This window comes from Onthophagus taurus, chromosome 4 (genome assembly GCF_036711975.1).
Source record: "Onthophagus taurus isolate NC chromosome 4, IU_Otau_3.0, whole genome shotgun sequence".
In the NCBI taxonomy this organism is placed as follows: Eukaryota; Metazoa; Arthropoda; class Insecta; order Coleoptera; family Scarabaeidae; genus Onthophagus; species Onthophagus taurus.
This window is the reverse complement of record NC_091969.1, coordinates 2177294-2203872: the sequence shown is the minus strand read 5'-3', so window position 1 is coordinate 2203872 and position 26579 is coordinate 2177294. Positions and strand designations below refer to the sequence as shown.

Below are 26579 nucleotides of genomic sequence, written 5' to 3'. Positions count from 1 at the left end.
CTGAATTTATAAGGCGCCACGCAGTTTCAGTTGCAGATCGCTCTAACTGCCAAGAGGGTTGGAAAGGAAAAGGTTCGACGACACCAACATATAACACAAAACAAGAAATCGGCAAAATCATATACCAAAGAAATAAATTTATTAAAAAAATAAATGGTAAACAAAAAAAATAAATGTAAATATAAAAATAAACCAAAAGAAAATATCGAAAATCGGGTAGTAAGTTAATCGGGTAGTGTAAAAATATAAAGGGGGTGGCTACGTTTAGTAGTTTAGAAGGGTGGGTTGAAAGTACAAAGAGGGTCAAAACGTGCCCTATTATGAGTTAAACATATTCCCCAAATTTCGTTTACCTATCGTTTAGGGTTTTTGAGAAAAAAAAATTAAACCAAAATTTTCAGCCATTTTTGGAGGTGTGTAGCTCCTTAGGGGAGCCAAAGTCGCCCATGGTTCATATATCAAAGTATATCATATATATGTATATCATATTATCATATATATATCATATATATATATATATATATCATATCATATGTATATCATATTATCATTCAGATACATCCAGTATATGGTATTACACGAGTTATCGAGCCAACAACTCATCCGACAAGTCGCTCATACTGAATACATTGCAGTGTGACGTCACAGGGTTGGAACTGCCCATGCGCTTGTTCCTGCGCCAGAACCGGCATTAATACATTACTGTCAGGAATCGTAAATTTCTCTACTTAACTCAATTAAAGTTTGTTTAAGATAACGTAAATCAGAAGCACCAAAAACTGTGTCTAAAATTTCGTTAACTGGTTTGCCAGTGTTATCTGGAAAATCGGAAGAAAGCGTGATCGAATTCTTGACAAAGATAACGTAACGAGCGAAGTTAGAAGTTTGGATGCAAGATCAAACCGTCGCCGCGTTCAAATGTCTAAGCACCGGTCCGGCATTTGAGTAACTCGATGCTGAACCGTAGTTAAACACTGATGGTGTCACATTTAACACTCAAGTACTATACTGGGGTGTTTAGATACCCAGACACCAGTTTTTGCTTCATATCTTTTAAACCAATTTTTTTCAATTATTTGGTTTTAGATATTCTTCTACTACATTATTGTCATTCATAAATCAGACATTTTTTATTTTTAACCATTTTTGAGAAAAGCAACAGTTGGGGTGGTCTGATACTCCACTAGAGCAATTGCGTTACACTTTTTTAAAGGGAGAATTATATTATAAGCACGAAGGCTTTCACGGCCGGTGTTAATTGAACTAAAATTATCGTTTTTCTTAAAAGACGCCCGGCAAAATGCGAAAGTTTCTAGTGTTAGTTCTAGTTTTAGTTCTAATTTTAGTTCAACGAGAATTATATTATTTAGTATTACATCTATGTGAATCAGTCACACTCTTTACTTATTGCGACGTCCTTTCCTGCTTCGGTCCTAGGAAAGGGGTCTTGGTGCCCTATTTTTTATGTTCGGGATGTTAACGGTCTCGGGCGCTACCTTATGTTTACAGAGTTAAGGAACTCTTTCGCCTCCAAGTAGCTTTTGGGGGTTACAGTCGGAGATTCAGGGTGTTTTAGAGAGGGTCAAAAAAATAAAAACATGCGGTTCATAAATTAAGAAATAAAATCAAAATTTATTAATAATAAAAAAAATCAACATAGGAGTTTACGGAGGAAGGTAAAAAAAATCTTTATTTAAATATATAATCGGTAAATGTCTGGCCTAGTGCAATCTTGTGGCACTCGTACTTCGGACGTGATTGAAATAATTATTCATAAGGGAATAATTGGTCTGGATGAAGTGCTACGGAAAACTCGCGGTAGCACCAGGTCGGAAAGATGTTGCGGAAAACTCGCAGCAACACCAGGTCGGGGAAAGTATTGCGGAAAACTCGCAGCAGTACCAGGTCGGAAGAGTGTTGCGGAAAACTCGCAGCAACACCAGGTCGGGGAAAGTATTGCGGAAAATAAAATCAAAGTCCCACAATTGTAAGACCAAAACGAAACTTACGATGAAACTCGGTTATTTCCAAAACTCGGAGATTTTTCGGTGAAGTCTGGCGAACTTCTTGAAGACGGTTGATGACGGCTGAAGACTCTTGAAGACTGTCGAAGACTAATCCAGAACGGTCGAAGACTGATCAAGACAGTTGAAGACTGATTCTGACAGTTGAAGACTGGTTGAAAATGAAATTTTGACCGGCTACTTATACTTGTTCGGGGTGAAAACTGGATTTTTCCGAGGGGGGAATCGTATTGAAACAAGTTATCAAAACTAAATTATAATGAGCGGGGCTAATTAATCACAATAGCAAAATTTTAACGGCGCTATCGGATGCGGGGTACAAAATTAACTAAATCCCTTTTTTGAGCGGATAAAATTGATTAAGGAATAGCGGAGTGATAATTAAAAATAATTATCGGAAAAATTTATAACATAATTCAAAAGATACCCTTGTTTATGTGGAAATTTACAAAAATATAATTAACAAAATCGGTTAGCGTTTACGGCACTTACCTACATAAACGTTTTCCCGACCGCGTGTTTCACGTTAACTTCGATTAATCAGTATTAATGAACGCGCACTTCAACACAAAGTAGCTTCAGCAGTTGGGCGGTGTCCGGGGCAATCCTATACGGGTAGTATTTTCCATGGATGACCATCAGGAATGAAGTCAATTAATTAATTAAGATGCGGGATGATTTTGGTTAATAATCATGTTAATCATAATCGGATCGTCTTTAGAATCATTCAACGGTTATTTCATGATACTAGTAATTGTTTGAAATCGGTTTGATTGTTCTACGATTTCTAATTCCGCATCATAAAAAAAATAGTCGCTGTACGGTAGCTGAACGGTAGCTCGCTGGCTGCTGAAACTCACACGGGACGGTCGGCCTTGTTTACAGTAACACCCTGATTACTGATTACTGATACTTCTTCGTATTTTACTTCGTTGCGGTGTTATTTAATTATTTTAAATAACAATTTTCAGAAACCATGTGCTTTCGGTAATTACGTCGTTTGGCGATTTCCACTAATTGCTTTTGTTTATTTGAAATTCGGTCAGGAAACGTTATCAGAAAAAGGTTTAACGGTTTTAAATGAATTAATATGAAAATTTGAAGTTAAATTAAGGAAATTAAGAAATTAAGGAAAATGCGAATAAAGTTGCATAAGTGGGTGGTGATAAGGTATCAATTTTTGGATTTTTCTAAATCGGGCGGAAACTGTAGGAGGTCGGGGTAATGTGGGAAGTATATTCGGATGTTATTAATTTTTCGGAATTAAAAAAAAAATGTTACTTCGTTACATTATTAACGAAGAAACGTAGTTTATTTTTAATTATATTATTTGTATTTTTTTACAATTAGATGACTTATTTCTTTTCAACTAGAACATTTCTTTCGACTGTTTATAATTAACGCGCTCGTACTTCTGCGTCGAGACCATAAGACCGGTACAATATTGTGCTGCTTAAGTTTTATGTGTCGAGAATATTTGACTACACAAATCGTACATACGTGATTCTCCGGTGTTTTGCATTCTATATAGAGCGACTGTAGCGTACACATAGAAATTATAACTTTTATCAAATTACCTTATTATCATAAATTACCTTTGTTACCATTTTTGTTGATTTCGATGTAAATATCATTCGATTATAAGCAACCAACCAGACAACACGTCTGCCTTTGCATTTTAATTTTTAAAAACTGTTAAAATTATTTAATTACTACAACTCTTTAGCGACCAAGAGGTTCTACTTCATTTATTCGCCAATCTTTGTCTTCGCAGATATTTCAGTACTTCCTCACACGTTGTATCTACAACACAAACAGGATTCTACTAAATTCCTTTCGGCTGCTAAGGGAAATTCGATAAATACTAATGACAAAAAATTATTAACGTGATCATTAAATCTTAGAAGAAATTACCCTTTCATATTTATTATAGCCGATGTTAAAAAAACAATTATCTGTGCCGATTTTTTACATAAATACGGTATCTTATTAGATATTAAAAATCGTCCTTTAATTGATTTGGAAACCAATCTATGTTCAATACGTTTAATCCAACGAACTAATTCAACTTCACCAAAACTATTTTCTATTGAAACGAAATTTAAACAACTTTTAAAATGCTACTCAAAATTAATTTCTCCCCCAGATTTTTCTTCCCCAGTGATGCATTCTACAAATCACCATATCATTAAAAATTTAATATTGCTAAAAAAAAATTGGAAACTATCGTATCTTTAGGTATTTTTCATCATTTTCGTCCACAGCTTCTCCATAACATATGGTCCCTAAAAAAGAGTCCAATGGTTGGGGACCCTGTGGAGATTATCATCATCTAAATTTTAACTGTTCTTGATCGTTACCCTCTTCCTCACATACAAGACTTCAACTTGCATTTAAATAACTGTACAGCACTGTTTCTTTAAAAGAGCTACAAAGATTCTTAGGTATGATAAACTTTTATCATATATTCATTCGTTCATTCATTAGCACCACTGTATAATTTAACACCTGGTCTAAATTCTAGTAAAGACAAATCAATCTCTTCATGTTCAAACAAACATGAACTATCATTCACTCCAGAACTTCTTACTTTTACGATAACACTTGCGCATCCATCTATTCATGCGTCGCTTTCGTTAACTACTAATGCTTCAAATATAGGTATGGGAGCAAGGTAAATCGAACATTGTGGCAGACACATTGTCACGAATCAATGTCGATTGCCTTGAAGATCAATACCCAAACTTACAGATGATTAAAAATGCTCAGGACCAAGATCAACAATTACCTTATTTAATCAACAAACAATCAGCTTCCAAATGCAATTATAACTAACTTATATTTTTATCTGAAACAAAAATTGCAGGCTTAAATTTAGTACTTTGGTGCGACATTACTTTGACATCCCCTAAAATATATATACCTTAAAAATATAGAAGAGTAATTTTTAATAAATTTCATTCTTTAACTTATTCAGGTTTTCGTTCTACATTACACAGTGTTAAATCTCGCTTCATTTGGCCTCATATGTCAAAGGACATACAATTTTGGACAAGAATGAGATGTCTCCAGTAGCAAAAAACAAAGATCCATCAACATACCAAATCCCTTGTTGAGAAAATATCCATTCCTAAAGGACGATTTCAGCATATCCATATAGATTTATTAGGACCTTTAGTATCTTTAGGATGTTCTTATGTCCTCACAGTAATCGACCGCTTCACACTTTGGCCTGAAGCTTATCCTATAAATGATATTTCATCTTCTTCAGTAGCAAACACTCTTCTCCGTGAATATCTTTCCAGAATCGGCATACCACAATCTATCACACCCTTTTACAATTTTACAAGCACAGGACTCTCAAAACCGCCATAACAGCCATAGGAAATGTCGATAGGTGGAATCACGAACCACCAATAATCCTGTTGGGATTCTGATTCTCTTTAAAAGAAAATCGGCGTTGTTCTCCCGCTGAGTTAGGCAACTACTTTGTCTTCCTGGAGAATTTTCTATAAATTCACATCATTCTGTTGACACAGAACCTCTCCTATCTAGTTTGCGCAATACATTTTCAAATTTAAAGCCTGTACCAATTTCATTCCGTTCTACTTCTAAACCTTAACAATCAACCTTAAGAACCGTACATAAGAATTTGTTAAATACTAAATTTGTGTTTCTAAAGTTAGAACATCGTTCATCCCTCTCTCTGCAGTTAGAAGGGCCCTTCTAAATTATAAAAATATTGAAAAAAAAGCTTTATTATTTCGCGAAATAACAAAAACTTACTTTTAGTATTCATCGTTTACAACCAACATTTTCTTTAAACGACAACGTCATTAATTTTTGTGACAATGTCACTATTAAACAGAAAATACATAGTCACCTGTCAGTTTTGACAACCTTATTTTAAAATTGTCATTTTGAATTATTTACAGTTTACATGTAGCGTACTTATCTATTAAAAATTATTAGTTTTTTGTAAAAGATCTAGTTTACGTTATTTTGGTTAGTATGATTTTATTTATAAGTACGAAGGCATTCACGGCCGGTGTTAATTAAACTAAAACTAGAACTAACACTAGCACTATCATGTGGCATCCGAACGTCAAACATTTTTTTCAAAAAACGCACGGGTTAACCCGAAAGTTTCTAGTTGTAGGTCTAGTGTTAGTTCTAGTGATAGTGCTAGTGTTAGTTTTAGTTTTAGTTTAATGATTTTGTTTATTATTTTCATTATGTTTTTCGATTTTGTCAATGAAATAGAACATTAAAAATCAATACGTGTTTATGGCATTGTTAGAGTTGGAAATATTATTTATAATGAATACTAACTCCACAACGGCTTACAAAAGCAGAATCATTTTTCACATAAATTACACCAAATAGTGGTCATGTTTGTTATGAAATAATATTGAATTATAAAGAACATATTGAAATATGTTCTTATTTATACTGTAGTTAGAAACGTGGTGTTACATCTCTCCTTTTTTATTTATTTTTTTATTGATATTGTAGTAATTCAGGCTGATACGAGTATCTGATAGTATCTGATTTCATTTTTAATGAAAAAATATGACTACGTTTTCACCTGTCAGTTGAGAATCGATATTGCTCATGAAATTATCGATAAAACTTCTTACAAAGACTTATTAATGCGATCTTTCACTTAATCAATAATAATCTATGCCGTAATATTTCTAGAAAGTAATAAAATTTCCATATCCATTCCAAAATCTTATTTTAAAAATTCACCGATAATGATAAAGACATTTAAAACCATATTGTTCCTGAAATTGAAGAAATTAACCAACAAATCGATAATAATATCTGATAATCATTATTTTTGGAAAAAAGAAAACATATTTGAACTATTTTGATCGACATTGCATGTCGTTCCGAAATTTTACATAAATTATCTTTTAACGTACTTTGTATAACCAAAATTTATATTATTTTTGAAATAATCCACGATTGTCAGTAGCATAGTCGGTACGCATTTGATAGAAAATTGAAGTACCGACACTTGAAAAAATAACAATAACAATCAAAGTTGAATCGTAGAAGAAGACGCACCCTTTTGTTGTGAACGCGTTCGACAATGAAAATATACTAAAAAAAAAAACATAACCCCGATCATAGTGAAGAAGAAGAAGAAATAACCTAATGTGAGTTTGAATATTAAAAAAAAACTAGCAATTAAAAAAAAAACTAATTTAATCAAGTGTATAAAATTGTTTATTAAAAATTCGTGAACATTTAAAACACTAACTGAGACGATAATCAGAATACAAAAAGGAAGAATAAATTAAAACAATCGATTTGGATTTGGACATCTAGCGTGAGAGTGTGGAATCACCGAGGATTTAAGTTGATAGAGGAGGCGTATATAGAAACCATTGTTTGAAGGAGAAACAATTTACTTGTAATTAAGATAAGTCTTTGATTAATTTTTTTTGTTGTTCATTAAAAATTCGAATTTTGAAAATTTTATTTTGATTTAGGATATTCAGTCCGAGTTAACAACATCAAATGATATAAAATTTAAGTTCGTATTAATAATTAAATAATTTATTAAGTTGTTTTTTTTGTTTTTTTTTAATTAAATTTTTAATTCATCGATATATATATCATCAATATTCAATCGTTCACCAATACAATATATTTTCATATAAGTACGAAGGCTTTCACGGCCGGTGTGAACCTTCTTCAGAAACTGGTTCGAAGTCACTTCGAGTTTCTGAAGAAGGTTGCAACATGGCATCCGAAACGTCAAACCTTTTATTAAAAGACGCACGGCAAAACCGGAAAGTTTCTAGTGTTAGTTCTAGTTTTAGTTCTAATCTTAGTTTAATATATTTTCAAGTGAAAAAATCGCAAAGTGGACAGTTGGCGGCACACTCAAAAATCGGGTACTTTTTTCATTTACTTCGCGATAAAAAGAAAACCGCGGAGCCGAAAATTCAAATTCACATTCAATGGTACGTAGAAATGTTTAGTAATTACAACAAACTTTACCGCAATCTTTTTCATCAAGCGGTTGCGAAGATATCGATGTCTAAAGTGAGAGGCCTTGACTTTCAGCACGGATAGTAGTGTTCGTGATTTTTATCGGTGTGCATTGGTTGTAGTAAGTCTTAACGTAATTTATTTTAATTTAAGGATTATTATTTGTTAAATATGAACAAAGAATGTGATGTAATGACAACGAGAACATAAGTTTAATACGACAAACCATGTCAAAAATATTTAAGAAAATGTTTAAAAATTGCGAAGGCATATATATATCTTAGCCATTTATGGGTTTAGACCAGAAATTTTTAAATGATTCGTCATAACTTTTAGTCACGTAGTATTTGTGATTAAAAATATCCAAACACTTACAGAAACAGCCTGCATACGCGGTGTAGATTTTGAAATTTCGCACCACAAAGCTTCCCTTTTGTTTGAAATTCTCGTTGGCATAAATCGAATCTTTTACAGTTATTTGTTAATGTTTTTTTTAGTGAATTATGTTGGCACTCAATATGGCGAATGTTAGTAATTATGAAGTTATGTGTGTTATATTAAATATATTAAAACCATACATGCTAACTTGTGAGTGTGGGAAGTTAGCCCCCTATTTTTTGATTTTTAAATATTTTATTGTTGTAGATTGTTCTAGAGTTGTTCTACATTGTACCAAATCGGCAAATCGAAAAAATAGAAACTCCGCGAGAAAACCGAAAAAACGGGTTTTTTTACTAGCCCCCCATCTTTGGAAAAATCAAATTTTCTTTGTTGTTCTGGGTTGTTCTAGTTATTGTTCTAGAAAATCAAAATTAGGGGATACAGCATTACGAAGTTATAATTAAAAATAGGTTTGGCCGCCCAAATGTCTAGTTGATTGCTGTGACCATAGTTTTTCTATTATCAGTTCCATATAACAAATATATACTTATTATAGCTAACGCAATCTGGAACAGCTATTATTTTCACTAGAACAACTCTCTAAAAGGCACTTTACTCTTTAAAAATTAAAATTTTTGGAAGTTTCAGTCAGTAATTCTTGTGACAGCGGTTTTATATTACACAATAAGAATTAAAAAACATAGAACAATCTAAAATAATTCAAACTTTGCCGATTCAAATTGTTCTAGATGTGTTTTGCGTTTAACACGGACATTAATTTTGCAAAATCACATATTTTTTGTTACTCTAAATTGTTCTTGTTGTTCTAGGTACTTAAAATGTTTATTTAATCACTGCGGTTTTAGTTCTTTTAAAGTTTCATATTAAAAATTACTACTTACAACAATTAAAACAATTCAGAACAGCTGTTATTTTCACTAGAAAAACCTTAAATTTTATTAGTTGTTGTGATATCGGACAGGTTTTGTTGAATCAGTGAACCCAACCGTTAATATAATAATAGTTTTAAAAAATTAAAAAATATGGAATAATCTGACCATCTAATTTTCTAAAAATCACCTTTCTATTTAAACTTATAATAATAAAACATAAGATGCGATTTAAAGTGTATTTTATTTTGTAAAACTAAGTAATAAATTAATAAATAAACTAACAAAACAATACCTATTCTTTCACAAAAACTGTACAAAAAATTATTCTAAAGTAAAGTATAAGTAAATAAATTAAATCATCTAAATGGACTAATATCACGGAACTCATTTACACACATATATGCACATTTGTGCATTTATTTCTGTTGCTTCTTCAACCTGTATGGATTTTTTTCTTAAATCATTAAATAATAACTAATTGTTGGGCACAAATGCCGTGTAGTATCCTACATCACTCAAAGAGTGAGTACCTTCGTAGCTGATGATACTAGCTATTCATTTAGAAATCATGTTGAGAATGTTTGCACATATTGCTTTAGTTTCCTAAAATTATTTTTAAAAACCGGTTCTAGTAAAGCAACATATAAAAAAAGAGCTGAACTATTAACAGGCATAAATTATTTTGGAAACCAGAATATTGCTGGCCTGATAATAGTGAATGTTGTGTCAAATATTACGTTTCTTTGCACACAACGATTTAAAGAAGAATTTAGTTATTGTAGCACTAAAAACTGCAATAATGGTTTAAACGTTACTTTCCATAAAAACATAATTTTACCAATCGACATTGACATCGTAACAATATTAGGCTATGCATAGCTAAACCAAGTAATAGAAAACTACATGCAAACCCTAAGCAACAATTGCAAAAAAATGTGGTCTGTTTATAGAAACAACGAATGGAGAGAACAAAAAAACAAAATTGAGTGATTACGTACGCAATTTGTAACTCCACAACAAATTCTATATCCCCGCAGGTATCATCAGTTACGAAGGTACTCAAACTTTGAATGATGTAGGACACTACCTGGCATTTGTGCCCAACAATGCCAATTGGAAATTATTTAAAGACTTACGAAAAGAATCCGTACAAGTTGAAAAAGCTACTGAAATAAATGCTTAAATGTGCATATATGTTTATAATTGAGCAAAGTGATGTAACCGTATTATTCCATGATATTAGTTTATTTACATAATTTAGTTTATTTAGTTATAGTTTACTTTAAAATAAATTATTGTACTAATATAGTAATACTGATCGAATAGTTATTGTTTTATTTCTTAGTTTAGTTTATTTATTAATTTATTAGTTTATACAAAATAAATACACTTTAAATCGCATCTTTTGTTTTACTATTATAAGTTTAAAGAGAAAGGTGAAACTTGTGATTTTTAGATAATTATGATGGTCAGATTATTCTATATTTTTTTAGTATTTTAAAAGTATTATTATATGAAACTTCAAAAGAACTAAAACCGCAGTGATTAAATAAACATTTTAAGTACCTAGAACAACAAGAACAATTTAGAGCAACAAAAAATATGTGATTTTGCAAAATTAATGTTCGTGTTGAACGCAAAACACATCTAGAACAATTTGAATCGGCAAAGTTTGAGTTATTTCTGATTGTTCTATGTTTTTTAATTCTTATTAAAACTTCGAAAAACTTTAATTTTCAAAGAGTAAAGTGCCCTTTAGAGAGTTGTTCTAGTGAAAATAATAGCTGTTCCAGATTGCGTTAGCTATAATAGGTATATATTTGTAATATGGAATTGATAGAAAAGCTATGGTCACAGCAATCAACCAGACATTTCAGCGGCCAAACCTATTTTTAGTTATAACTTCGTAATGCTGTATCCCACAATTTTGATTTTCTAGAACAATAACTAGAACAACTAGAACAACCCAGAACAACAAAGAAAATTTCACTTTTCCAAAAATGGGGGGCTAGTCAAAAAACCTGTTTCTTCGGTTTTCTCGTGGAGTTTTATTTTTTCAATTTGCCGCTTTGGAACAATGTAGAACATCTCTAGAACAATCTAGGACAACAATAAAAAATTTAAAAATCAAAAAATTGGGGGTAACTTCCCGCACTCCTAACTTGTATGTTTAAAATAGACGAAATGCTAAATAAATGTTAATAATAAGTAGAACATTTCGTTTTATGTAATAATAACGTGAATTTAAATTTACCGCCAAAAATATCCAGTGATATTTTTTAATGATATTTCTTATTCTAAATCTAAGTTTTGTATTCAATCCTCCTAGTTTAAAACGAAAGTAAAAGTAAGAATAAACAATGCAACAAATGTCAACAAATCAATGTCAACAATTTATTACAATTTTGAATAAACACATTTATTCATCGCAGATATTAAAATTAAATATAACTATTAAAATTTCATAGTAATATTTTATAGAAAGATAATAAGTGTAGTTCTTTACATTAAGAGGCAGAATTAATACTTTGATAATTTCTTGCAGTTTATAGAAAATATGGGTAGGTTTTATTTCCTTTTATGAGAACAACTCGAAGTTTCTGAGGGCGGGTTTCCGGTTTGTCTGGCGACAGCATGGCGGATGCAAGGTCCGTAAAGCGTATTGTACAATGCGCTTTACGAACCTTGGGCGGATGTAGAAACTGTTAACACGACCCGTATCGATACTTCAATACAAAATCTCGTATCAAAGTTGTAATTAACAACTTTCAATGTAAAATAATGATAGAACCTAATTTTACACTTAATCGAACATTATTCAAGTTTTTCAACAATTTATTCTAGTATTTTCGCTGCTATAAAAGTGTACGTTTTAGCATACCAAGAACAATGTTAATTTCTAAGCCACGCCCCTGTATTACATCGTCAATCCTACCCCTATATAAACCGCAGACGCTTGGCCTTCCAATTCAGTCACCTCACCGATGTTTAGTGTTTGTGTTAAGTTTAGGTTAAGTTTACCCCGCGGAGATGTTTACAACTTATTAAAAATTCTCTTCTTATATCGAAAATTTGTGAGTAGTTTTGGGTTTTATATACTTCATTTTAGTATTTTTTAATTCAGTTGTTCATTGTGACGTTACTGTCAATATTGCCGGCATTGATGAACGAGTTCAATCTATTCAATTCAATCATTAGGGTCTATTGCTTATGAAAATTATATATTTTTATTTGTTTCCAAGATAACAAATATGTATTTATTTTATATACAATTCATTCTGTGTTAACATTCGTATCAATTAGACGTATTTATCTTTGAATAAAAATATGGGCATTTTTCAAGAATCGCTCGGTCGCATAAAAATCGATTCTTTTTAATTGAAGGCAAAACAAAGAAAAAGTGCGGAAAAGTAAAAAAATCACTTTAAAGTTTTGATGTGACGTCACGTTTTGTGACTTCATCAACCATGCTAACCATATATTTTCAAAGCAACACCGTTACACATAAATTTTGAAAAAATTAATATATTTTCGGGTGAAATAACCTTGGGTTATAAATTTCAGGTTAGGTTGGTTTTGTTGACAAAAAAAAAACCGTCCACACGAACAGGTGTATGGTAAATAAAGACTTTTAGTCGTTGTATTATATCCGAAAATATGCGTTATAAATATTATTAAATTAATATTAACAAGTTGTTAATTCTTTCATTAAATTTGAGACAATGATTTAATTTTTACTTACTATATTCGAAATCAGATTTTGAGTTAGTTTAATTAACATTTAAACTGGTGTGAATTTCCGAATTGTCGGGTTGGGTACCGGTTGGGTTTGATGCAGGTGGTAGGTGTAAATTCCGGGTTGGATTAGGTCAGGATTAGGTTAGATTGGATTTACTTCAGAATTTTGTATAGAAATTGGATGTTCAGTTATGTTAATTAACATTTAAACTAGTGCGAATTCGCTAAATGTCGAGTTGTAAATTACGGATTGAAGGGTCCATTGAAAGAAAACCGCTAACATTTAGATCCACGCCAGTAGACAGACGGTAAATAAAGACATTTCAGTCGTTGTAGGTTTTTGTATCACTTGACAGACAGTCTATTGATACAGTCTATCTAGGTAGTGCTATGCATCGAAAACTTAAGAAACTAGGGTATTTCATCCGAAAATATATGTTGTAATCTCTACAAGTTAAGTAAAAATAACTTTACTTTTAAATTTATTAGATTTATTTTGTGTGTGGCTATAAAATAAACAATTTGTGGGTTAGGTGTTGACCGGTTGAATACGAAAAAGCATGTTTACAAAAAAGTTAAATGTTTAAAAAGCATTGCTTGTGACGTCACAAAAGTGAACACACTTTTTTTATTGTTAACGTCATTTTTAGGTCAGTACCTATCGATTAAAAAGAATCGTCGATTTTTAAGCGACCGGGCGATTCTTGAAAAGTTAGAAAATATATTTTAATTTTAATAATCATTTGAATCGTCGTTTAATTTTTTCGGAAAAGTATAGTAATTGCATGAAATTTCTGTGATGTTAATAACGTTTATGTTTAACAAATTTCATTGCTTTTTTTTTATTAACTTCATGTACTTACACTAACATTCATAATAACGTTTTAACTATCTATAATAATAATAGCCTATATTTTTTTGTTATTTCTAGGAGGTGACCATAGATCATTTTACTCACTATTTCCTGATAATGGTAATACTGTATATTCTAATTATCGATATTATATCGATGAGGCATTGAAATTGAGACGACCTTGTATCTCTTAAACTGTCAATTTTATCGTAAAAAGTTTCAGGTAAAACTTTCATGATATAAAGGGTGAAAATATTCTGCATAGTTCCCATTTGTCCCATTACATTTCAGAAGCGTCTCGATCTGTCTTTCATTTGTCAAGTAAGATTTTTTAAATAGATACTTACCCTTTTTTAATCATTATGGTATTCTCCATAACAAACACAATAAAACAAATAAGCTTCAATTAAAAATAAAATGTAAAGGACACTACGTTGGGATACCGTACAGCCTCGAGAAATAGCGAGAGAATAAATGTGGATTATTACGAACAGCAGCTTAAACGTTGATTGTACTATTATCACTCATCGTCGTTTATCTTGAGCAAAATTTTTCAAGGCAAAAATTAAAAATTTTTCACAAATTTTTTTTTAAATTATTTCACAATACGATAAAATGAAGCACGGGACGGAATGTTTCTGTAGGAAATCTTCGCATAAATTTCGAGCATCATTGATAACTCTGATGTTTCTCATAAACTAAAATTATTTAAATCGTTTCAGTAATCATATGTCGTTCCAAGCTTAATTAGTGAAACGTGACGAATGAATTAGGTAGCTACGGAAAGACTTTGTTTCTTTTTGTTTTATGTTGTTGACTTGTCTTTGTTGTGAATTATGAGTTGCATAATTTTGGGATGCATATATTTTACATTGTTTTTTTTTAATTAAGATTTTTTTACAGCAGCATACTCCTGGTAATCCTCAATATTCCTTTCTTCTCTTTTCCCTTAAAAGATTCCTAATTCTTTGAATTTCTTCCTTTCATTTCGAGACCGTGTTGTGACTTTATTTTTGCGCAGGTGTAATTTTTTCTCATTCGTATAAAAGTATGTTCAACAGCCTTCTCGTTCTCTTTCAAGTATAGAAAAGCGAAGTCACAGTTTTGTGAGTTTTTTCAATCCAAATTTTTGGGATTCATTATTCGTGATTAATTGTGAGAAAAGTGATTTTCTTTTCTCGAATTTATCGGTACATCCGGATTTCAACGTATTTTCTTATTCCCAAATTTTTCTTTGCTTAAAACCTAGACCACCTGAGGAAAGCATTTGCTTAATTACTATTCATTCAACCCATTCATCTATTCACACATCCTTTCTAGTACTACAAAACTACTATCCTAAAACTATTCTACAAAGAAAAATTAAAAAACCGTCCTAAAATTTAATCTTTAGTAATGCTTCTTAATTTTCTTTACTATTCTTCTTTAATTTTCTTTTAACCAGGTTTTATTGTGAGGAGCTATATTATTCTCGATTTACTTTTGTGGAATAATCTCATTTCATTACTTCTTCGGTTACCAATATTTTGGAGACAACTTTGGTCCGAGAGGAATTACTATTTCGTTACTGACTGGAAACAACTGCATCAATTAAGAAAAATTGTTCAATAAAAATAAATTTTCCTATAGAACACCAAAAGTTGCTGGTGTAGATAAGTTCCTTCAGATCAGATCGGAATAGTCAACGAACATAAGGTCAGATAACATCAACATTTTATTTCTGCCGGAGAATCGTGCACTAATCTTGTTCTCACTGAGGAATTTTCATGTAGTGTTTCATTCAATTATTTTTTTGATTAAAAGCAATTCATTGATTAAATTAAATTCATTTTATATCCTTCGTACATTTTTGTTGGCGAGTTTCAATTTTTTTGCCACATTTTATTTTTTTGCTTGTTTTATTTTGCGAACCATTGACAACAAATTCTGTTTTTAGTATATTATCCTTTGAATTACATTATCTATTACAATACCTTACCTGTATTATTTTTTGATTATATTTTATGCGAGTATTATTTTATTTCAATAAAATTATTGCAACTCAGAATTCCGGCCGGTCGAGGACTCGCGTGTGTCCTTAGGTGTAAACATATTTCTTTTCTCTTTGTCTAGATTTTATTTTGTTAAAGTTAGATATTTAGGCGTTACAACTTAACAATTGAAAGACATATATAGCGCTTCTAAAATGTAAACTGAATACCATACAGAATATTTTCCCCTTCATATGATGAAAGTTTTATCTGAAACCTTATTCGATAAAATTGACGATTTATGAGCTACAGGTAGTGTCAATTTAAATGCCTCAAACGGTATATGCATTATAATAATTTTTTATAAGTACGAAGGCTTTCACGGCCGGTGTGAATTAAACTAAGATTAGAACTAAAACTAGAACTAACACTAGAAACTTTCGGGTTTTGCCGTGCGTCTTTTAATAAAAGGTTTGACGTTTCGGATGCCATGTTGCAACCTTCTTCAGAAACTGGTTCGAAGTGAGCTTTTGACATGGCATCCGAAACGTCAAACCTTTTATTAAAAGACGCACGGCAAAACCCGAAAGTTTCTAGTGTTAGTTCTAGATTTAGTTCTAATCTTAGTTTAAATAATTTTTTATCTTTCCCTTTTTGTACAGATAAATGGTGGGAATGTCACCGGCTGCATATTGAAGAAAAATCTACGGGATGGAGGTGAGATACTTTTATGATTATTTAGATCGAATTTATATTTATTTTACGTTATTTTTGTATTCATGTAAACAGAAATGACTAACACATTTTCCGTATTTTATACAGTGAATACTCCAAACATTCCAACTGATGCTTCAGTAACAGCTTCAAAGCCACTCTCTGCCAATCATCAAACTACTGAAAAGATTGATAGCTACAAAGGAATTCCTGATAAATGTCCATCACGTTGTCATTTGTTAATTAACAACAAAAACCCTGATATATTTTCCTGTTCGCTCTGTCACCAGACCACCAGCATCTATAACATTCCTTTTAAATATTCATCAGAAGAGATCATAGTTAGCAATAATCAACCAATGGATTATTACGTGACAAAAATGAAAGAGGTATTTTTAAGACAACCTATCGCCAAACAGGAAGATAATCATAAGTGGGATAATTTTCTCAATGGAAACAATTCTACCGTAAACGGGTGGTCAAAAGCCATATCAACAAGAACTTGTACGTTTTGTCGAAGAAATTCAGAGGGGCGAGAATTTTATGAAAGTCATTCGTTGAAAGATTCCACAGGTAAAGTTTCATGTCCGGTTTTGAGAGCGTTGAAGTATCCGTATTGTTATGCAGATGGTTATAATGCTCATACTAGAAAGTATTGTCCACTGTATAAATCCGTCAATGAAACACTACCAGAACCTAGAAGGTTGGCTAATGGCACGTTGGCATCAGCTAGCAATCACAAGTAATGAACTTAATTATTGTTCTGAAGAACAATATTCTTGAATTTCCGAAGTGATTCAACATTTCTTACTGAATATTTCTAGTAAATGCATGAATGTAGTTCGTATAGTTTTGTCAAGGTTAATTTTGATTTAATTTTTAGAGATTTAATAATTGTTGTTTGGAATGAGTTGTTTATGAATATGTTTCGATTATTTGCAGTATTATTACAATTCTTGGCGATTTACATAATTTAGTTTCACTTATATATTAGATTGTAAGTGCAATATATACTTTATTAGAGTACTTATTTTATTTGCTATTGTTGATTAATTACGTCGTTTCGTAATATGTTTATATTTATTGTACTTCTTAATAATTTTCTGTCAAATTTTAAGTTCATGTGTTTGAATAAACAATTACTTATTTGTTTTTTGAATAAAGTGAATACTCCAAACATTCCAACTGATGCTTCAGTAACAGCATTTACTCGTTATTTACTCGTTTTTTGAATAGGTTTAATTTGTTATTTTTTCGGATGTAATTAATAATAATGAGCATTACATTATGTGGCTAGAATAAATATCTATATTTTTCATTGATGTTTCAGAATTTCATTGATTTCATTTTATATTTTTAACAATTTAATATACCTATTAAATATGAAGTGTGTCCCAGTATAGATGTTACAAGAGGTATGACCTAAAAATTTAGAAAGATTGGGGATTAAACTCTGCTTGGTGTGAAGAGAACTTCAAGAATATTTTCATATTTTGAAAATCAAGTCGGCGTTGACAGTGAAACTATTTTTAGTTCAGTTAGAGTATCCTTTCTGTTCATGATAGGGCAAAATTTCATCATGAAAAGTTGTTTGGAATGTGAAATAATGGCACTATGAAAAATTTCAGAAATCTAATCTTCACTCTGATCTACCTCCATACTTTTAGATTAGATCAGAGTGAAGGAACACAAACATTAGTACGCCTAGAAAAAATGTACTTAAGTAGTCGCAAATATTGGAAAATTAATTGTATTGTAATTTATTTAATATTATTTTATTGTAATTAACAACCTTCACGATCTCAACAATGTCAAATGAGAAAATATGTATATATCTTAACTTCTTTCTGAATTCAAAATAATTTCTGAAGTTGTCAAAAAGCCGAAACTAGTCAGACTATTGTATTTTTTTAAATTGCAGACCAGTTCAAACTACGAAGAAACCTTTTTATATTTTTCCTTTAAATTGTATTATCCCTCAGTTCTAGTTAAAAGTTGAATTCCTCTTGCATTATGTTAATTTTAGAACACAAAATTTACGTCGAGAAATTTTGCATAGAACCATAATTTGTCATTTTGAACAACTTTTCTTAATAAAATTTCGAATGATCATGAACAAAAAAGTTACTTTACCTGAACTAAAAATAGTTCTTTTCACTGCCAAGGCCAACTTGATTTTCAAAAAATGATAATATTCTTAAAATTCTGTTCACATCAAGCAGGTCTTAATTCCACATCCTTAAAGTAAAATTCAAAAATATGTAGGTCATTTACCTCTTGTAACATCTGTCCTGGGACATACTGTAAATATATACTTTGAGGAATTAATACAAGAATTATGCAAGATAAATATAAATTTTTGCTAGTTTTACAAGCGTAAATATAAAAGTGACATTTTAGTTTAGATAATTGTGATTTCACGTTCATTGTAGAGAGATAAGTTTAAAAAATACCAAAGGTCTTATGATAAAAAATAGTGTATTTGAAAAACTTAGCTAATCGGTGCACAAGCTGTTTCGGTTTCTATGAAACCTTCCTCAGGCATGACTGAAAAATCAATAATAGAAAAAACCATTTTGCAAATGACAATGTTGAAACTAGATACCGTCAATAACGAAGAATCAAACTAGAAGGAGAATACATAATCAGAACACCAAGCGACTTCGGGAGTAAGAACGTAATGTTTTAATAAGTTACAAAAGATTAAAAGCCAGAAGGGCGAGTTGAAAAATTAAAGAGAACTGTAAAAGAAAGGAAAGTTTAAAATTATATTTAGAATTCAGTAAAGCGGCTTTCAATTACCTATTTTTCATTATAAAAAGATTGTAAACAACAAAATGTCGCAATAAAACTTAAAATATTACCATCAACAAAAAGAACGCAAATTAAAAAAATTCAAAAAGTAAAAACGCGTTATAGCGTGAAGCGCAGAAAGACGACTAACGTGAGTTTTATTTAAGGTTATGTAGGCTATCTGTGCGGTGTTGAAACTGTGAATCATATCACAGTACGAAACGATCCAGATTTAAAAATTTAAAAGGTTTAAAAGATGTGAAAAGTAAATTTTGTTAAAAACTGTAGGCTAAGCGATAAAGTAGATCAGATTCAGGGAGCTACACGTATTTTGGGAAAAGTCGATGGTTATTAAATTCTGTAATATCATTAAACAAAGAATTGTTGTTACTGTCAATTTCACATTATTAAAATATCACTCGAGATCACTCGAGACGACGCGCAATTTCACAGAACGATACACCCTCAATGTGCATAAGCACAAACATTCCTCGCTCAAACTCGCTTAAGTAACGCGATCGCCCATCCATTGCGCACAGAGTACGATAACAATGTGGTTCCTCACACCACACTAAAAACGACCGGAATTTTCCATCCACTTCGGTTTCCATAGCGACGGAATGTTCCACTTGGAAGGGTGGCTCAGACAACAATGCCGCGACGGAAAAACTCGAAACTCCCTGAATAAACTCGTCTACAGTAATCCTTTGTGCTCCGCAAATATTATGGACTTATCTTCACGCGTTCAGATTATACAGGGTGTGCTCGTGAATTATTTCCAACAATGTCTATACAGGCAAAATAGAAAAGTTTTGTTTATTTCCAAAAATTCAAAATAACGTACAAACAATAACAAATAATGAACTCTAAACTATTAATGTTAGCGAAAAAAGAAATAACCAAAAAAAAACAATCATCAAAATTATTAGAACCCGCGAAAAATTTAATTAATTTTAGTTTATTAAGAAAATTTAACTAGTAACATTAATCTAGATATCCGAGATCGTCAAGTATCTCGCAGTACCTCGAATTATTGGAGATGTACAATAGTTTTTCGTTTATTTGTTTTATTTTGTATGTAAATTTAATTTACAGTAATAATTCGAGTTATTTGACGATCTCGGATATTTAGATTAATGTTATTGATTAATTTTTATTACAATTTTACGCCATCATAAAGAAAGAATACATTGACATTTAAAAAATTTAAGTATTATTCGTTACTCATTTGTTTTCTGAATTTAAAACAATTGAATGGAGTCTAATTAAGGCAAATAAAATATTAAACAAGTTTTGCATAAAATGTTTTTTTATAAAGTTGATACCTACAAAGATATATACTATATTTCATACATAATGGGCACCCATTTCATACATAATTATATTTTTTTAAAATATTCCTGACCTTTTTCCCCGATGTAATGTTCTAGGTTCTAGTATCGATGATTTTGTATCTTAACTTTCCGCAGCAACGACCTCTGGTGCGAGGGAAAGGTAAGTATGGATGATGTTATTTTAGAATTTGATGCTTAATGTTTCTTGTAGGAAAGCAACACACCGAAGTGGATGTTTCCAAGATGGCAGAACGAAACGTTTGGTTGAACGAAATTTCGCTCTTAGAAAAATTACCAAATAAAATTGGCTCTTACTAAAACCTGCATGAAAATAATAAAAAGAAATTAGGAAAAGAAGATAAAACAGTTTTAGTATTTAAATTAGATTAAATGGGAAATTAGTTTAGTATGTATATATATATTTTTTAAAGAGTAAGTTATTTAAAGAAGTTTGGAAAAGAGAGAAAGAATGATTATATGAAAGGTTAAAAGAAATAGCAAAAGTTAGAAAAATACACGCTTACCTCTGATGTTCGAAGTTTAAAACCAGAGAGATGAATTTTAATGTAAATACACTAAAAATCCGATGACTTGAAACGTGAAAACACGATTTCAAAAGATATGCAGTGGTGATGAACCCAAAAATGCCTCAATCACCTTACACCACAGTGTATCGTAACTGGTTACTCAAGAAGAGACTCGAGAGGTAAGCCACAATGCTTTTAAATTAAATTTAAAGGGCCCAAAAAATACACCTGCTCGCTCAATATACACATGCACAAAAGAACGAAAAACGAAGAAAAATCAAGAAAAGGAAAAGAAAAATCATCTGAAAGGATAAAAGGGATTTAGGGAGTTGCTGAATCGAGATCGTTGCTAAAAAAATCAAATTAAACAAAAATTAATAAAATTAATTCCAAATAAACACAAATATTTCAATAACCGCCTATATGCAATACAAATTTCCCACCAACATAAAGAAAAGATAACAAATAACATAAATTCCGAACAAAACTCAAGTTACCTAAAGTAAAAAAAAAAATTGAGCTGTAATAATACCTCCCTTTACTAACGAAGAAATTTTCCCAGAAAATTTCTTTTGAAACTCGATTTGTCATAGTAGATATTGATGGATTTCAAAATTCGAATAGACCATATGAGGGTGTACCGGTGGGAAATAATTTGCTTCCGTGGATAAACATAAAAAAAAAAACTTTTGTGTGTAGTTCGAGGACGAACTATTGTCAGGATGGCCGAGTTGTAGCATTAATTTAATTTGATTTTAAAACGCTGATTTTTTTTAGTTTGTATATTAATTATTACGCGGCATGCCTTGTGTCCGTGTCCGTTAGAGTCGACATTATGTTATGTTTTATGGTAGTTGTAAGTTTTACATTAGGCGTATGAAAAGTTAATTAAACGTACATTCGAAGAAATTGTGTTTAAATGCACACCTAATCCTAATAAGAGGCTCCCTAAGTCTTACACGTTTAAAATTTTTCTGAGTCGTGCCTTGTCTATGATTTCTGGGAAGAGTGCAATTTCGACTAAAGTGATCTTCTTGTCCACAATTATAACAGCTAAACGACTGTCTTGGCGAATTCCCTTCGGTTAATCTATTACTTATGAGGTTTATAGAATTAAATTTCTGATTTCCTTTAAACTGCGTTGTTTTTTGTCTTTGTTGATTTCTACAATTTCTTGATATGTGACCAATTTCTCCACATTTGAAACATGTAATCGAAGATTCCATCACCCGAACCGATTTGAATCGACGCCTCAAGGCGAATTGATGACTCTCTTCTAGAGTCGCAATTTCCGCCGCCTTCTCCAAAGTCAGACTTTCTTCTCGCATTAATATAATTCCGATGATTTGAGAAATCTCTCTTCGCAACCCCATCCTAAATTGATTAAGGACGCTTTCGTTAATTTTCTTTTTAATACCTGGCAACTCGGCATCTGTCGCCCTACTTTGGTTATCCTACAAAATTTTATTAGCTACCAATTTTATTCTAGTCTAGAATTCGGACACAGTCTCATTAGGTACCCGGAAAGTGCGATTCAATTTGTTGTATGCTTCACCTGGAATTCTTCGCGGCTTGAATCTTTGGATAAATTTTTCTTTGAATTCAGTAAACATTACCATTATTTTCAATGTTGTATCACTTTTGTTATATCGATACGCCTCTCCAGAAAGTCGATATTTTACGATATTCAATGTTTCTTGTTCTGTCCACCTATCTAACGTGGTTCTTTGCTCTATTCGTTCAAAATATAATTTCACGTTCCTTTGTCCCGACAACGCTTCTACCGTTGATGCGATCATCCCGAGTGACACGGGGGTAACGGTCATAGCTTGTATGGCGGCCTCTGCCATGATAATAACGGTTAGTAATTATTCTGATTGGTACGAAATTAAAGGTTCGAAAATTATACAAAAACTATAATGTCCCACTTCTGACACCAATTTGTAAGGAGCGGCTCTACTATGTTGTGTGGGCGTGCTAAAGGCGTATGCGACAAGCAGAACTTGTCACGCCGGCTTGAATTTAGGGAGCAAAGTTAAATGAAATTTATAAAAATAAAAGAAATTTAGTTAAATTTAAATACTAAATTAAATGTATTAAAATCAAACCAAAACAATAGCAAAACAATAAAATACAAACTAAAATTAATTAAATTAAAATGAAAGATGAGAATTGTGGAAACCTAATGGTCGAATTTGTTGGTTTGAGGTCAAAGGCTAAAAGGGTCGCAGATGGGCGGATTACCAAAAAATTCAAAGGAGTTAAGAAGGCCGTTGTTAAACATCACATCTCTTTTCAAAATTATTTAGATTGTCTAAATTCGAAATTGGTATTATTTAAACAACAAACATTATTTAGAAGTTTTAACCGCAGAATATTTACTGTATTACAAAATAAATTGGTTCTTTCACGAAATGACTCCAAGCGATATATTTGTGATAACGGAATTAATACATTAGCTTGGGGTCATTATAGCATAACGTGTTAAGTAATGTTAATACAATTTTAAGTAAATAATTATTGTTTAATTTCATATAGATTAACTATATTAAGTAAATGTAATGTTAAAAAACTTAAAACAATTAAATTTATTGTGAGGTGCAAGTAAGTTAAGTAAAGTTCACTTAACCTCGGTGATTTAATAATAAAAACCGCTTTATTCGCATTTTATGTAGCAATAACACCTGTTATTTCTAGAAATTTGTTTTTTCAAGAAATCTGATATGTAATCCGATGTTTCTCTGTATGGATATAAATTTGTAAACAGTAGTTATATTAGAATATTTATGTTTTACTTAACAATTAAATGATAAATGTGTTATCATATAATTGTTATTTCTATTTTTACACCACCGAATTTCTCCGCTAGATGGCGTTACACGAGTTATGCAACCAACAACTCACCCTTGTATGACGTACTCTTCAGGATTTCTCCGATGGATGATGTTACACATATATATATACTCAAGGTTGATAAATATATTCATGTACCTTGTATATACTATCTCCTATATCGCTGACTCAATATTTAAGCAATGAGAGGAGAGCGTTTGCATCAAAGGCAGACGGAATGATGTATTTGTCTGTCTTTGTCATGACCCAATGTCGCGAAAGCGCTTGCACGAATCGTAAATTTTAAAGTGTTTGAAGTGTTTCGCTCGTATTTTATACAGCTTTAAAATGCAATTATTGTAGATGGTTTTCTTTAACTATAAATTATCATTATAGTTAAAGTTAATTATCACTCAATGTTATTGTTGTCCAAATATCAAGTAGCGGTAGACACGAAAGAAACAATTAAACTTTTTTTGTAATAAACATCTACTTCGTTATTTGGGCAAAAATAACATCGCTTGTAAAACAATTCATTCATATTAAAAATCATTGAAAATATGATATCACCATCGTGTGAGAATGTTCTAAAACATATTGCTGCCAAATATTTTGAAAGTAGTACCCATAGTGTGACGACTTCTCTACAAAAAGAAACGACAACACAATCGAACCCTTAAAAATAAGTGCGCAGATCTGCAACACCTCGGCTTCCCAGTGAAGATGGAGTGGGTCTGAATTTATAAGGCGCCACGCAGTTTCAGTTGCAGATCGCTCTAACTGCCAAGAGGGTTGGAAAGGAAAAGGTTCGACGACACCAACATATAACACAAAACAAGAAATCGGCAAAATCATATACCAAAGAAATAAATTTATTAAAAAAATAAATGGTAAACAAAAAAAATAAATGTAAATATAAAAATAAACCAAAAGAAAATATCGAAAATCGGGTAGTAAGTTAATCGGGTAGTGTAAAAATATAAAGGGGGTGGCTACGTTTAGTAGTTTAGAAGAGTGGGTTGAAAGTACAAAGAGGGTCAAAACGTGCCCTATTATGAGTTAAACATATTCCCCAAATTTCGTTTACCTATCGTTTAGGGTTTTTGAGAAAAAAAAATTAAACCAAAATTTTCAGCCATTTTTGGAGGTGTGTAGCTCCTTAGGGAAGCCAAAGTCGCCCATGGTTCATATATCAAAGTATATCATATATATGTATATCATATTATCATATATATATATATATCATATCATATGTATATCATATTATCATTCAGATACATCCAGTATATGGTATTACACGAGTTATCGAGCCAACAACTCATCCGACAAGTCGCTCATGCTGAATACATTGGAGTGTGACGTCACAGGGTTGGAACTGCCCATGCGCTTGTTCCTGCGCCAGAACCGGCATTAATACATTACTGTCAGGAATCGTAAATTTCTCTACTTAACTCAATTAAAGTTTGTTTAAGATAACGTAAATCAGAAGCACCAAAAACTGTGTCTAAAATTTCGTTAACTGGTTTGCCAGTGTTATCTAGAAAATCGGAAGAAAGCGTGATCGAATTCTTGACAAAGATAACGTAACGAGCGAAGTTAGAAGTTTGGATGCAAGATCAAACCGTCGCCGCGTTCAAATGTCTAAGCACCGGTCCGGCATTTGAGTAACTCGATGCTGAACCGTAGTTAAACACTGATGGTGTCACATTTAACACTCAAGTACTATACTGGGGTGTTTAGATACCCAGACACCAGTTTTTGCTTCATATCTTTTAAACCAATTTTTTTCAATTATTTGGTTTTAGATATTCTTCTACTACATTATTGTCATTCATAAATCAGACATTTTTTATTTTTAACCATTTTTGAGAAAAGCAACAGTTGGGGTGGTCTGATACTCCACTAGAGCAATTGCGTTACACTTTTTTAAAGGGAGAATTATATTATAAGTACGAAGGCTTTCACGGCCGGTGTTAATTGAACTAAAATTATCGTTTTTCTTAAAAGACGCCCGGCAAAATGCGAAAGTTTCTAGTGTTAGTTCTAGTTTTAGTTCTAATTTTAGTTCAACGAGAATTATATTATTTAGTATTACATCTATGTGAATCAGTCACACTCTTTACTTATTGCGACGTCCTTTCCTGCTTCGGTCCTAGGAAAGGGGTCTTGGTGCCCTATTTTTTATGTTCGGGATGTTAACGGTCTCGGGCGCTACCTTATGTTTACAGAGTTAAGGAACTCTTTCGCCTCCAAGTAGCTTTTGGGGGTTACAGTCGGAGATTCAGGGTGTTTGAGAAAGGGTCAAAAAAATAAAAACATGCGGTTCATAAATTAAGAAATAAAATCAAAATTTATTAATAATAAAAAAAATCAACATAGGAGTTTACGGAGGAAGGTAAAAAAAAATCTTTATTTAAATATATAATCGGTAAATGTCTGGCCTAGTGCAATATTGTAGCACTCGTACTTCGGACGTGATTGAAATAATTATTCATAAGGGAATAATTGGTCTGG

At 31.6% G+C, this 26579-nt stretch overlaps 1 long non-coding RNA gene across 1 annotated transcript; it reads left to right on the top strand.

The window, feature by feature from the left end:
* Window positions 1–12297: 12297 nt before the first annotated feature.
* LOC139429663 (uncharacterized) lies at window positions 12298–17901 on the top strand. The gene is made up of 3 exons (XR_011640217.1): window positions 12298–12378; window positions 13974–14015; window positions 16528–17901. It is a non-coding gene; the product is annotated as an uncharacterized lncRNA (long non-coding RNA).
* Window positions 17902–26579: the final 8678 nt, after the last annotated feature.